The sequence below is a fragment of the Gasterosteus aculeatus genome, chromosome 14, assembly GCF_964276395.1.
Source record: "Gasterosteus aculeatus chromosome 14, fGasAcu3.hap1.1, whole genome shotgun sequence".
NCBI lineage: Eukaryota > Metazoa > Chordata > Actinopteri > Perciformes > Gasterosteidae > Gasterosteus > Gasterosteus aculeatus.
Genome location: NC_135702.1, coordinates 7,680,385 through 7,695,834, shown reverse-complemented (window position 1 = coordinate 7,695,834; position 15,450 = coordinate 7,680,385).

The following is a 15,450-nucleotide window of genomic DNA, read 5'->3' as shown; positions in this document are numbered from 1 at the left end:
GAACCATCCTGTGTCTCACACGGGCAGAGCTGAGAAGATAATGGCCATCAAAAATAGAAACATCTCACAGCGTCCCTTTATGTGAGAGCGCCGTACAGTCCGAGGCGAGTCGTCAGCCCCCTGAGCCGAATGCTTGAGTGACATCAACAAATATTAATTGGTTCGGAGGAGAAACATGAGTAAGCTGAACGAATCACCACCACATGGGGTGTGAGGACCAGGCGCGTCACTCACCCAGAGGAGCCCTCCTTCGTCTATCTATCCATCTTATGTGAGAATAATCAGACAAACAATCCAGATCATTGACGCTGTTTAAATATAGAATCGTAAAAAACTTAATACGAAACACTTGAAGAGTCACTATTGCATGTAATATCCAATAGAAGCGGGTTGTCGGTAGGCTTGTTTAATATGTTTCATTCCAACTTCAAAACATATTCTTTGAAAAGTAAAATATTTCAACACATTACTTACGACTCCCTCGGGCGGGCGATACAATAAATATCACTTGGTGGGGAAGAAAAATCAACAAAATACTAACAAGCGTCAGTTTAAAGGATTGGAGTAATAACATTATGAGTTCCCAAAGGTCTTCACAGATAGCCAGTTTTAACTTCATCATTATTTTGCAGATCAATTGTATTCGAAGAGTTGTGGCACCCATTGAAAAATGTTGCTGTCGGTCAGTGACATAATAATATAATAACTGTAACATACAGTTACATTTCCATCCCTTGCTTGTAAATTAACGGCCAATGTCATGAATATACAGTTAAAGCTGACAATTTACAATAATAGCAGACTACCGTAATTCAACTGCATGTTACATATATTTTATGAAGTGGTGGAAATACACATACAAGTGCAGTGAATCACAATCCATCTACATCTGTTGTAGGTTAATGTATGGAAGCCCATGTCAGCCACTGAAAAACAGGTCCTGTAAGTCATTATAATGAGATACGATGATGACTTTGACTTACAGGACATTACTACACATGCAGCTGTCACTTTTATCCCAAACGCCCATGGTTTGACATCATTTTATGTGGAGTAATGGGGGGTTAGGTGTCTTGCTCAGGGACACTTCAACTTGGCACAGGAAGCTGCCAGAATTCGAACCGCCAACCTTGTGCTGCACAGCACACCCTCCCTATCCCATGCACCGCCTTCGCTGTCGTTTCAGTGGCCGGAATGTAAAGATTATAAATATTTGTATTATTCAAAGTGTTCATTGCCTAAAAGTAATTTGAGTGTTAATCGTGACCGACTGCTCCTGAACGTGACGTCAGACGCGTAATCTCAGTTCATCCAGAACACCTGTGCAGTTCAACATCGGAGGAGTTTCTCATTGCCTCGTCTCTCCAAGTAACGTTGATAAGTGTTATTTGCCTAGCATGATTAACATTCTCCTTCCTTACATCTTGTTGTCTTCCTCAACTTTGTGATTTTAATGACAGTGTTTCCAAATATTTTATTTTGGTTTGTTTTACAGAGGCACTGGATTAAGGACGCCAGCCGTTTGCTGCGGTCAATTGAAAGTGTTCCATAGCGTATTGTTGCAGTTAGTTTACCTTGTTCCTAATGATTTTATGATTCATTTTTTTATTATTGTATACATGCAACATATTTTATGTTTTTATCTGGGTTACAAATGTCGAACATTTTTGTCTTAAAGGCATCTAATAAACTCCACTACCACTATGACCGAAAAAAGTTCGGTTGTCTTTCTTTAATTTGTGGTGAATTAAATGCAAAAGTATACGGTTATAAGTAAACGGTAACATTCTGGTATTTATAACACAAAAACAGTAATCGTATGGTAAGAAACTGTAATCCAATATACGACAACATACCAAAAATTACGCTAGGCCACTGTAAATAAAACAAGTTTACGGTAACATACAGTAATCCATTTTACGGTAAAATAGTGTTAAAACCATTTATGGTATTATACTGTAAAATAACGGTACATTCCTGGCGTCCTTGCTGCCAGTAAAATACCGTTAATTTACCGTGACATTTTTTTAGATTGTATCTATTCCTTCATTGCCACGGAGCTGCTTGTTTGTATTTGACATTTTCACCCAGAATTATACACTGTAACAAGCACCTGTTATTTTAAAACAGTTCCGGGGACGGGACAGTTACTTTGCTTTGCAGCTCTGCAGTTATGTAACCATTGAGTAAAATAGACCCTGACTGACAGGAAACATTTCTTGCCTCTTGTTGTTCAAAGCAGAACAAAAGGAAAACCTGTACGCTTTGAAAAATCCGTTCCATAAAAGTGCACGTTGTGTGAAGCTGATTTGGTTTGTTTCTGTTGCAGCTTCAAGATCAAATGGTTTGTATTTTAACGGTTCTCTATTAAACATTTAAATGATTAATAAAGCAGCAAATAACATTTTGATACATAGATACAAGCTTTTGTGGAGTAAAGCAGCCTTGCAAAGAGAATAAAGTCACTGTGTGTCGTAATCCGAGCTTCTTCTTTCTATGCAGGCGGTGTGCACTTTTAGTGCACGTGAGCGTGCTCTGCGCTGCCATGTTGACGACCACGTGGAGTCACTGGAAATGCAGCGGATATCATACGCGTCACCTTTAAGAGACACAGCCACGTTTCACAGGCTGCACGGTGTTCCTAGTGTGTTTCCATTAAAGACTGCACACATTCAAGCCAATCCTTCATACAGTATGAAGCTAATGACACTAATAATTATACATAATTAATAGTTAACAATTATCAAACTGTTGTATTAGATTTTTTTTATATGAACCATCTAATACATTGTGTGCAGAGAACTACAGGTCTTTATTTATGTCCGGGTTTTATATATTCTCCTTTTATTGTGCCCACCCCAATGCATGGCAGCTCATGCTCCACATCATTGTCCTTTTGCCAACCGTGACAATGGCCTCTCATTATGTATTCTGCGGGCAGTTGAGCCGGTCGCCTGCTGGAGTTAGCTCAGCTGTCAGCGGGCAGAGAGCCCCGGATCAACCCTGGCACCGAGATGCAGAGACGGAGAGCAGGTAGGCAGGGCAAATACTAAAGGATCCACATTGCTTTCAGCTGATCCATTAGGACATGCTGCAATTCAGATCTGGCATGTCACCAAATGCCCAGCCATTGTGGCATTCAGAGCGCCGCATCCACCCGTTTCAGTCATCATGGGCTCAAACATTTTATGAGTATTTGTTGGCATCGTTCACACGTGGATTTTAAGGCATGCCAAAGTATGTGCCTGCTGGAGTATGTGTATTTGACTTTGCATGTGAGCGAGTGTGTGTAAATGAGATCACTTGGTACTATCAAAGCGCAGGCAGGACTATGACACTGTTATAAATAGAAGGGAGGAAGTAAGGAAGGTTACATCTCTCAGACACGGCTCCTAAATGTTTAGAGAGACGCAGCCAATTGTGTATTCTTCACGTTTTGTTGTGACCAGCGGGACGAAATAGTCAAAGCAATTCAGTTGTCTTGTCAACCGTAAGGTCTGATTTGAAAAGTTGAAACAACCCTGTTTTCCTCTTCGGGTCAAATCTACATCAAGGCTCAGCTTGCCATTACATAGCAATGGCCTCCCAAATAGCTGCCTGCTGTGTGAACAGCTTATTATTGGTCCAGGGTGAATTATCACCTCACGAGCAAATGGGATTCCAGAAAGCTTGCTCCCACGGACTAGTGACTTCATTGGGCCGTGATGGAAATGATGAATTCAAGGTCTCCTTTGAGTGGACTAGAGCTCTGAAGAAGTTATTGACCTGTAACCGTCTGCCACACTCCTGCTCCCCGGATTATTTTTTATTTCATTTATCACTACTCACAAAAGCAGCTGAAAGTATTTTTCTCTCCCTGACAAACGATGGATTATCATGTGTGTGCACGCACGCACGGCACGGCGCCTACAGACACAGCAAGGACGGTCTGCGGCTCGGCTGATAGAGCTGCTCAACTCAATTTAAATTCAGCCCCACCAGCATCAGCATTCAGCATTCAGCCTGTAACCCTGAACCACTGACATCTACCTGGCATGACTTTGACCCGGGACTTTTGGCAGCTGTCAGTGGCGCCACTCGTTGGAGACCGGACATGTGGGACAGCGGCGGCGCTCCACCCCACAGGTGGCACCGTGTCAGTGTCTCTGCTGGCTTTGCGCTTTTTTAGCTTTCAAAAGGGTGTGATCACAACAAAGTGCTGATCACAACCACTGTGCGATGACGAAAAGCCCCCTCGGCGGAAAGGGACGCGGTTACGTTGCCCGTCGTCCGTTTGCTTTGCGTATCTGTATCGGTTTACAGATTTGAACCCGAGCTATTTTGATTGTAACCTCTAGCCTTCAAGCCCGCTCGCTGGGACGGCTCCGGCTAAAACGTGTGATGCACGAGGCCTCCAACCCCGGACTTTTCACCAAGCTTCCACGTCCCCACCGGAACAAGGTCACGCTAATTGGAGAAGGAAGTGTTGAGGATGTCTTTGGGAAGCACAGCGGCCGAGTTAGGCAGTGATAGCAGAGAGGGTCAGATCCTGTTCCTGCTCTGGTTCCCTGTTCTAATCCAGCCTGGTATGTCGTTGAGATCAGAGCTGGTCCCTTTCACCGCGGCCTTCCCGTGGCTCTGCAGCAGCACCCGCTAAGTCCCCCGTCCCCCCGTTTTCCTTTACTGCCGCAAATTTGTCGTAAAAAAAAAAAAAAGGAGAAAGGCACGAGACGACAGTGCGGCACAGACTCACGGCGGGAAACGGAGTTCGCTGAAAGGAACTTAAAATGAATTGACCCAACAAGAGAAACAGTCTCGCAGTCCATTTCAGGTCCTAACCCCAAAGAAACATGGCACGGGACAGCTGTGTGGTCCCCTTGATGTATTTATGTCAGCCGCTTACATAAATACACCGTGACACACATACACACTTGCACACGTACACGTGGGGCCTGTGTGTAAATGTGCATGCTCACACACACACACACACACAGAGACACACACATCGTGCTCCCTGTGTGTGTAATACCCAGAGGATATTATGTCTCTCTCAGCAGACTGGACAGTTGATCACAGCAGCAGGACCACGTGGTCGCTTTGATGTAAATCACGCAGTGCAGTCACCTTGAAAATGGTATTTACGATACACATCTCCAATACAGTTACAACAGTAGGACTGTAATGTAACAACTATTTGCCAACAATCAACCTTTTCACACATTCAGGTTAGACTTTTTATGATTATACGGTATACATCAGCACCTGAGCATAATTTATATATTCTGCATAAATGACTAAACTAAACTCTTTCGATTGAATGCATTGACAGACAGACACACAAACGCAAACCTTCATGTGTGAAACACGGCTCTCACTCATCCTCAAGTCTTCTAAATAGACTTGAGGATGAGGAGTATTAGCACATAGCACATTACCCTGTAACGCTGCTCAGTTGCTCTTGTAATGAAGAGAGAGGCGAATCAAATGTGGCGCCAACCTTGAACTTTGTCTCATAAATAACACATAACAATAAGCTTACACTCACACACATGAGGGAGCTTACAAAGAGACAATTGGATGTAATACCATGATAATCTAATCAGTTCACATGGGAGTTAGAGGTTATGGGAAAGTTGACTTGAAGTGTTTATTTACTTCCAAGGTCGAAAGAATTAGCGATAGCTACTAGTTGTTAATGTGGTTCCTTGACTCCTGGATCCAAATCAGCTGATATGAACTAATTCAAGTGTTTATTCTAACCTTGGTGGATATCGTATCTTATTAACAAGAAAGTAACAACGTTATCTGAGAAATCTTTTTTTAAGACCCTGATTAATAAAAATGAATCACCCTTTAGACACATGTGGCGGACTTGTTGTGCTTTACTGACAACACTTTGTGAACTGCTGGTAAAGACCAGACAATTAGGAGAAAGGGATGCTGTGATAAATTTGCATGTTATGATCATTATCAGGACTTGAAGGTCAGGTTAATTTAGTAATCACTATGTTGTTTGGTCCAAGGACACGAAGCATTTGTGCACGGTAAGGTGAGTCATCAACATTTCAGACTCTTTTCATTCATTGTTTTGAGACTACCTGATAGCTGACGTATCTGGAGACGTGCACTTGGGTTCATGGGTCAAGGTTCAGGTGTCAGATGTTGAATTCCTCAGGGCATACGTTGGCCTGCCTAAAATCAGAATTTTCAGAGTTTGAACAGCCCATTAACCCACTTTCACTTCATCCAGATCCTGGGATTTCGTTCTCGAGGGCTCTGATGACAGACTGTCGTCTGTTTGGTGCGACGCATGACAACGAGTGAACTTCATCACGACTGTGACGAGGTAATCTGGCCTCATATCGCACATCACTCCCACTCCGAGACACTTTAGCGGTTTTAGCCCCAGTCTGAAAACACTACAGCTGTCTCTTTGACCTGTGACAGGCGATCCCGCTGCAGGTTAGGATGCGGAGTCGGTTCATGTTACTGGCAATTGGCATGTGCAAAGTTTGTGTGAAGAATCACCAGCAACACCGTTGACGCGCTGAAGCAGCTGAGAACACTACGAATGAACGACTGGATGAGACAGAGAGACAGATATACGGCGGTATGGATTAGCCGGACAGGTGACACACAGATAGCCAGTCAGAATCCATGTAAACACACTTTAGATATCAACGAGGGCACGACTATCCTGCAGTCATTTCCTGCATGGCAGGTTTCAGTGCTTCACCTTTAGTGGTGAATAATGGGTCAGCCGAGGGGTCAATCATCCGACTCTCGGTGGGGATCAACACACTCAGGCATTCCCTTACAACTGTTTTTCTGCTCTTTAAAAAGAAGTCAGTTTTCAGGGGGACGAGGGCGTAGGAGGGGGGCGACGCTTTGGAAGGAGCCGACTATCGTATTTCCAATATATTTCTCCCGAGAACAGAAGAACCGTCGTACCTGTCGCAAGTGCAAAACCGAGAGGTGTCAAAAGCCGAAACGCGATCGGCACATCTGACAAAGGGGAAACCGCTGCGAGGGATCAGTCCAGAGAGAGAAAGCCCCGCGTCCCCACAGCAGATGGGAGCTTTATCGTTACGGCCGCAGGCGTGCAGAGCCAAAGGAGAGGAGACGCGAGACCACAAAAAAAAAAAAAAAAAAAAGGGCTGGAGACACGGCTGGACTGTGTGACACATGTCCCACCGCGGAGGGGGATTTCACTCACCCGGGCCTTTGGTGTGTCATCGTGTTACCTCTCCTGTCATGGGCCTCCACCCTGTCCGCCCGCGCTGTATTCTTCTGCGCTGCGTGTGGACAAGGGAATGAAAGAGAACGGGGTAAATGAAAAAAGGGGAGCGGGCCGGGCCGGTGGGAGTGAGCCACATCTCGGGCCCTTTGTTGGTGCTGTATCTTTCTTTTTTTTTAACAGCGCTAAAGTGAGGGATGTGACGCTGATCAAAGGGGATGTCTACCGGTGGGTGTCGAGGGTCATTAGTTGGTAAGGCATCGACGTTTGAATAGAGTGGAGGGTCCGAGGTGTCACGGAAGAGTAAAAAGAAATTGATGCTGCGGATGCTCATCAAACAGTAATATTGTGCTTCATCGCGCAGGTGTTGAAAAGACGCACCCGAGGACCGATTACTGGATACCACACCTGTTTTTTTTATATGATCCAATGTCCACATCTGTCCCTTTCATATAAACTACATTCAAAATCCCACTTGTGTGTTGGACATGAAAACATTTCCTAGCTTAAATGACAGCTACTGTTATTTTGCACAATGCCAGAGAAAGAGAGAGAAAGGGAGAGTGTTTGGATGAGTATGTGAGAGGAAGAGAGGGCCGTACACTCATAACACACCCCAGATGTGCTTAAGCCCAAAATAAACAATACCTAAAGCCAGTTTTACTGTGTTGACTCCTATTTATACTGATGTAAGAACAGGCCTTTACTTGCACTGCGAATAAATTGTGCATCCTCAGAGACGAAACACAAGACAGCTGACAAAAACACCACCCAAAGATTTTAACAACAGGAAACCTAAACGTGCAGAATTAACACAGAGGTGCATGTGCTTCAACTTTAAATGTGACAGTGTTTTGTTTGAGTTATTTACAATATAAACATACTCTCTAAGAAGCAAGGATGTAAAAGTAACACTTAGAAACATGAGCCACTCAGAGAAAACCCCCCCAGTTGCACTGTGCCAAAAACCTCAATGTCAAATACCTTTGTAATGGAGTTGTTTTTAGTAAAAAAGAGCCGCGCACACACACACACACACACACACACACACACACAGGTGTAACAGTATGAGCCTGCACTGTAAAGTGGACCTTGGGGTTCTTTACAGGGAGCCTGAGTGGGAGAACTGTGTGCCAGGCTGCTGGAGGTGCCGCGAGATCAAGAACAGCCCCCCCCCAGGTGGTAAAGTTAAGCTTTTCGGGGTGAGGGGTCACAGACACCGGAGTGGTCACACACGTGTCAGAACGCTATTTACAACTGGAGAGGCCCACGTTGGACCACCTACATCTTCCACTGCAGTGCCGGAGGAAGGTGATGAGCTTCAGGATCCACCAGGTGGTGGTAAAGCTCCATATATGGCCGCTTTTTAATCATGGCTTCCTGATACAAATCAGTTAAGAGACACTGGATCTGTAGAAACTCTGATCATCTCGCGCGTAATCAGGAACCTTGTGCTGCTGTCTACCTCGGCCCGAGACTCCTTTGAAAACAAGACCTTTAATCTCAATAGAAATACTGTTTCTTTTCTGGTTAAATAGAGCTTGTGTGAAAAATCAAAAGAAAACCAAGAATAGAGAAAACCATGCAGACATTCATTTGCTGTTGAAATCAAACCATGTAAGTGTGGTTGTACACAGCGTCAGATGCATGAGTACCCATGTGTGTTTGTACATAACTGTGTTGTTCATTTGAAAGGGGTCCATGACCTTCGGGATCCGGTTCAAGGTTGCAAAAGACTTCAGTGAGGGTAACATTATTGGAATGTGTGCTACTTGTCTCGTGCAGTGATGTACACTTACTAAATGTAATATTCAGCTCTCTAAAATAGAACAAAAGCACCTCCAATATGAGATCATCGGCTCTTAGTGCAGAGCCATTAATATCTTTCGACCCCTGATCTGGTATCCTTTGATCGCACTCAATTACACACCAATCCAATCTAAGTCCTCCAATTCCATGTTCAGTGAGAAGACAGGGTGTGCATACTGCAGACACGGGCAGAGCAGACGACAAATGCATTATGCCCACAGTGACATAATTGCTAGTGTTTTGTTATAACAAATGAAATGCATTCATTTTGAGTTGAGTTCCACATATGGTAAGCTGAAATTTCACAAAGCAATTAAAAGGTTAAATAAGATGTGTGCGACACACCTAAAAATAATTAAATGGGTAAGAAGTATTGTACGTGTATGTGTATCACATTTGGGGGCAGAGCAACGTGCTTTTAGAATGATAACAAAAAAACAGCTCAGCTGCCGCATGCCTTCAAAATCCACTTGATCGGAACTTCATAAAATATTTTTTTTTGATACAACACCTTGAGTTGTCAGTTTCTGTACTATCGCAGAAGAGCTCACACCACAGAACTCTATAACATCCAAACGAATGGTTCATGTGTGTGTGTATGTGTGGAGAAGTTCACACAATCAGTGTTCCTCTGCTGCTTTGTATGTGTGTGTGTGTGTGTGTGTGTGTGTGCGTGTGTGCGTGCATGCGTGTGTGTCTTGTCTCCCACAAGCATGCAAATGTATCATGTCTCCCTCTGGTGGTTGGAAGTCAGCGGCAACGTGGACTTCAACTCAGAAAATAGATTACATACATACATACAGTCTAGTACACATCACAACATGTAGTTTAGTTTAGATGACACCATTCACCATCAAATCCACACATATTAACATATACAACACTATTCCACTGAAGATGGATTCAAAGGGATGATTTCTGGATGTCCTGGGAGTGACAGTAATGGTCATCAATAGGGGTGCACATGCGAGGTGCACTGCCTGTTATTTAGCATGCGACCACTGCAGTTTAGATAAGGATATTGCAGACCAAGTGCAGGGGTCTCTTTGTTCTTTGTACAAATACATCAGCACGAAACAATAACACGGCGGTAGAGAACAGGAAAAGGAAGAGGAAGTAGAGCAAATTCATTACAGAGAGGAAGCAGCGAAGGTGTGTCAATAAACACTTTCCAGACTTTGAAAGAATAACGTGTCGTGAGTAATTACCGGGGGCCACTTCTGATGCGCCGTCATCACCTCACAGTCCCGGCACACACGTCCTCTGGCTTTGACGGCCACAAGTCCTCCGCGTATCAGGCCCCAAATTTAGAATCGCCAACGGTTGATGCAGATGCAGTCATCCTCGAATTCGTATTCACACCGGGCAAACGCCTCCTTCCTTGTTCGTCCGAAGTGTGTTGTTGTATTTAAGGTGCTCAATGGTAAATAATATATATTTTTCTTTTGCTCGGCATTTCACAACACAGAGAAGAGTGGCACCTGTCTGTTTAAAAACAGCACGAGCTTTCGAGTTGAATGGAGTCCCTTCAGATTGGGTCTGCGTCATAATGCATAGGCGTTATCATGCCAGGACATATATGTCGCCATTGTTGAAGACCATTTAATAGGAATATATGATACTGTATATCTGTCATCAGAACATAGCTGTTAAAATACGGTAAAAGCCGCAAGATAAAAACAATCAATGGTTCCCGGTGAAGCTCTGTCGCAGCCTTGGTGGTGTCCCTGAGGTGAACATCATTGATAATCTCTCATTCCTCTGAGCTGCCGTGCGACTGGCTATAACTAAATCTGTAGTAATCCATGGAGACAGGTCTACAGGAGCCCTTAATATAATTGAGTAGTTGATCCTTTGTTCCATTAGATAATACTTGTCTCCTAATGACGACTCTGGAGGATTCAGAGTGTTCCTCTAACCATCCCCTGCCTCACCGTTGCTTATGCTGAGACACTTACGTAACGAACAAAAGTAATCAATATAACCACATTAAATTGGACAGGAGCATACCGTGAAGGTGACTGGTCAAATCCTTTACCATTTCCACGTGTTGAGATACTGTATAGGAATTAATCTGTCTCTATAATGGCAATGAAAATGCCTGCAGAAGGATGAACCAATGTGTGATTGACATTTAAGAGTCCGACGGAGCTCTCGAATGCTCATGAATGAGTCACTATGGAATGCCGTTTTAGTTTAAATTAAATAAATAAATAAATACATAAATACATGAAATATGCATTTCGAAATACATTATGAAATAAATAAATGCAATAAATACATGAATATTAAATACATTTAATTATTTCATGGTACTTTTATTTCATAATGACACTTTTCATTTCCAGAGTCTTTTATTTCACAATGCCGTTTTACATTTCCAGAGACTTTTATTTCATAATGCTGTTTTTCATTTCCAGAGACTTATTTCATAATGCTGTTTTACGTTTCACATTCTTATATGCAAATCAGGGTGCGTGGCTACATCTAACATTCAGAACAGACAACAGAGCCGTGTGCAAAAGAAGGCTGGCTAAGGGACGTGAGATTAGCGCTGGTACTACAAGCACAGGTGCTGGACGCCCGCCTCTGGATATTCCGGGCATCAGCACCTGTGCTTGTAGTACCAGCGCTAATGTTGACTTCATCAAATTGGACCTCTTCCACACGCACGCGGTGCTCAATCAGTCCTAAACAATTTAAAACTTTGTCGTCTATGTATACATCTTGAAGAGCACTTATCCGCCCTAGTATTTCCAAAAAACCCACAATATGTGTCAAAATCGTATCTGCAGAAAACCCATGTTGATCGATTTGATCTGCTAATGCTAGCATGCTACCTCGGAGCCCACCGATGTCTTCCATTATGTCAACACTCACGTCCCTTAGCCAGCCTTCTTTTGCACACGGCTCTGTTGTCTGTTCTGAATGTTAGATATAGCCACACACCCTGAATTTGCATATAAGAACGTGAAATGTAAAACGGCATTATGAAATAAGTCTCTGGAAATGTAAAACGGCATTATGAAATAAAAGTACCATGAAATGAAAAGTGGCATTATGAAATAAACGTACCATGGAATGAAATAATTAAATATATGCGAATCTAATTTAATATTTAATATTTATGTATTTATTGCCTCATTTATTTATTTCATGATGTATTTCAAATGCATATTTCATGTATTTATGTATTTATTCATTTATTTAATTTTGACTAAAACGGCATTCCATAAGTCACAGGTTTGACTTTGGTTTTGAATAGAAAAAGTTGAAGGTGGCATTAAAGGTCAAACTGTCAAAGAACAAAATTAAACAAGGAATCAAAATCAAGGCCATTATTCTGTTGAGGTAAATAGTGCTTTTATCCCCTTTTGAAACAACAACTATTGCCTAATAAATACATTTACTTGAAAGAAAATCTGTGCTTCTTTGCTTGTAAATCCCAGCATGCACGTTTTAAACAAGATTGCACATTTTTGCCATCAATCAAATTCCACATATTCAATATTTTGTAAATCACAAAACATGTCAGCAAAAGAATAGGTTGCTCATAAACGCCGTTTCCAAACAGTTCCAGCGGACGTTGGAACCACAATGTAGACCGGATGGAGCTCGACGTGACAATATCCTGTTGACGACGAGTGTTGGACCGTTATAAACGTCATGGAGTCCCGTGTTACACCAGGGGACACATTTGATCACAAAGCCATATTTATTACGTACTCAAAGCTTTTCCCATCAGATCTTCAGCTTCAAAAGTCTACAGCACTTTATCCCGTAAGCAAGTGCACCCGCTTAGGATTCCAAGGCTCTTCCCTGTTTGTACTACTTGTGATGTCATTCTCAGAATTTTTCAACGCTGAACCTCTGGCTCATCAAATAACAGTTACAAGCATCACAATGAATTGTTTTAGAAATGCAAGAAAAACACATTTTGCATTTTAGGATTCAGGGCTTGAATGCCAAAGAAGATGCTTTTAGGAGATTTTGGGAGATAAAACCTTGCTACAAGCAGCCGACGGATAGAAGAAGCGCCTTGTTTTTGCACGTGTCAAGTCAGATTCATTCACTGTTATAATAATCAATAAGCTAAAGCAACATGTGTAAACATTCAATATACCTTCAGCAGCTAGCATATAGGATTAGCATTTCGACTATTGATTAGAGAAGCTCTGGAAAATATCATTGCCTTTAAATTAATGATTACAAATAATATAACAAAGTTGTCAGTTCAAAGAGAAAATGCTTGAAGAAATCGTACAAAGCATCTTTTGATGGTTTGTTGATGGCCTTGTGTCTGGTAGACTATAACTCAGTGTGCCACCTAGAACCCTAATCAGCTTCTATCCATCCAATTTGGATTGGCTGCATTTAGAATTTCACACAGTGACCCGATGGAGACCTACAATTACAATTAGAAACGACTGACACTGAAAACACTGATGGTGATGATTATTTTTCGTCATTCGTCATTTTCGTCATGTGACCTTAGAATGGTTGGAAACATTTCATTTAACGCGTCTTATATAATTTGGCCCTTAAGCCTTTCTTCCCGGGTTCTCCAGATACTTGTGCGTGCTGAGATGTGACATGTGTGCCGGCGGCGCCACGGATCCTCCACAGTTTCATTCAGCGGACCGGTGCTTGTCTCATAAACACCCCCCCTAAGGGAAGACTAATTCTCACGAACAAGGTTTTTTATTGGTATTTTGCAGAATACATTCGTCCTTTTCGCACCTCGGATGGAGTGAAGGAGGTGGCAGACTATTTTGACAGTAATTGGATGGTTGATTGTTGTGGTGGGGGCCACCTCGGGCAAACGACGGCAAACAAAACAAACGGCAGCCTCATGTCCGCCCTCGTAGCCCGATGCAAGCAACCGGACGTTAGCATGCCTGCAGCGTGCGGCCTCTTGAAGAAGTCATCGGGGTCGTCCCCATTCGGCGGAACGACCTCGCATGCACAACCACGGGGTCAGCGCTCCCAATCATTCGCACGTCCTCTGCTCTGTAAAGCGCCTTGACTCCCCCCCCCCGCTGGATCAGCAAGCCTCTGGTTGCTGCCTTCGCGGGTTCGATCCAACCCGTTGTGACACCCCCTCCCACTGCCCTGCTCCCACCACACCTGTAATGGCTCAATGGTTGTGCAATTGTTATGTCGTTAATCAGAAATTGTACCTGTTGACAGCGATGGCGACAACGTTGACCTCACACGGATGAGTTAAAGCAAACTAACAAGGTTTTTGCCGCTTTATTTGTCTCCATCCATGCAATGGAAGAGCGAGACGACGAGGTTTCACGTCATGGTTTCCCACACAGTTCTGTGTACAATCCATTACAACGCAGCACAACACCACAAAATGAGAATGAAAAGAGGATCGAGTTAACATATTGGACAGTTTACATACTTTACGAGGAAAGATTTCAGATTTCCTCTCTGAGTAAGCTGAACACTCTCTTTGTTTTAGCCATATGAAGAAAACAGTTGATCCTTGTACTCATGATCTTGCAAATGTCTTCCCATCCGATCAGCTGGTCATCACATTCCTGTCATGTGACGCAGCAAATGTTTGAAAAATGCTTCAAACAGCGTACAAAACAACTCCCCCCCCCCCCCCCCCCCCCCCCAAAAAAACCGCAGAGCTTAGCATCCGCCTCCCTGTGTGAGAATGTCAGAATTTGTATAGTGAAGCTAACTGGTTGGAAGGTGGTGGATGTTGATAGGTCTGTTTCCCTCACGAGTGCAGTGACCCAGAAGTGTGGAGGCTTATCCTCCTCCTGCTCTCCGTTCAGGCTCAATCTTCACAGGGAAATCACGGTTTTATAAGTCGCCGCATTTCTTTTCAACCTTCTCTGAACCGCTCAGGTGACGCGACGGTCAAACACAGACGTCAGATTTCACGGTACAAAAGGGAGATATTAAGGACAAGAGGAGGTGAGACAGCTGTCTGCTCAGCTGTGCATGAGATGATGAACATTGGGAAGCTTTTATCTGAGTGCTTTTCTCAAGATTCACTTTACACAAGGATGAGCAGTGAACAAGTCTGATACTATGTAAAAGGTTTTGGGGCTTTTCAAAATCACACAATCTTTCTTGGCAGTTCACAAACCAACCAATGGGAAGCGGCAGTGCCATTTTCTCACATCCCATTTAGTTAGCCGTGGCATCTGGTGCGCACGTACCACTGTGTCACTGCACAGAAACGGAACGCAACAAATCCTGAAAGAACTTTGCAGAATTGCAGATTTCAGTAATGACGCAAAATACAGTCAGCATATCAGAAATGTTTCAAATCCAGCACATTTTCCTGCTTCAAATATGTAAAATTTCAAATTATACAATAATTTCCTGAAATGTCTTTAGCATGGTCCCACTTAAACAACACACAAACTCCCTCATGCATGTGCACACCCTCACACTGG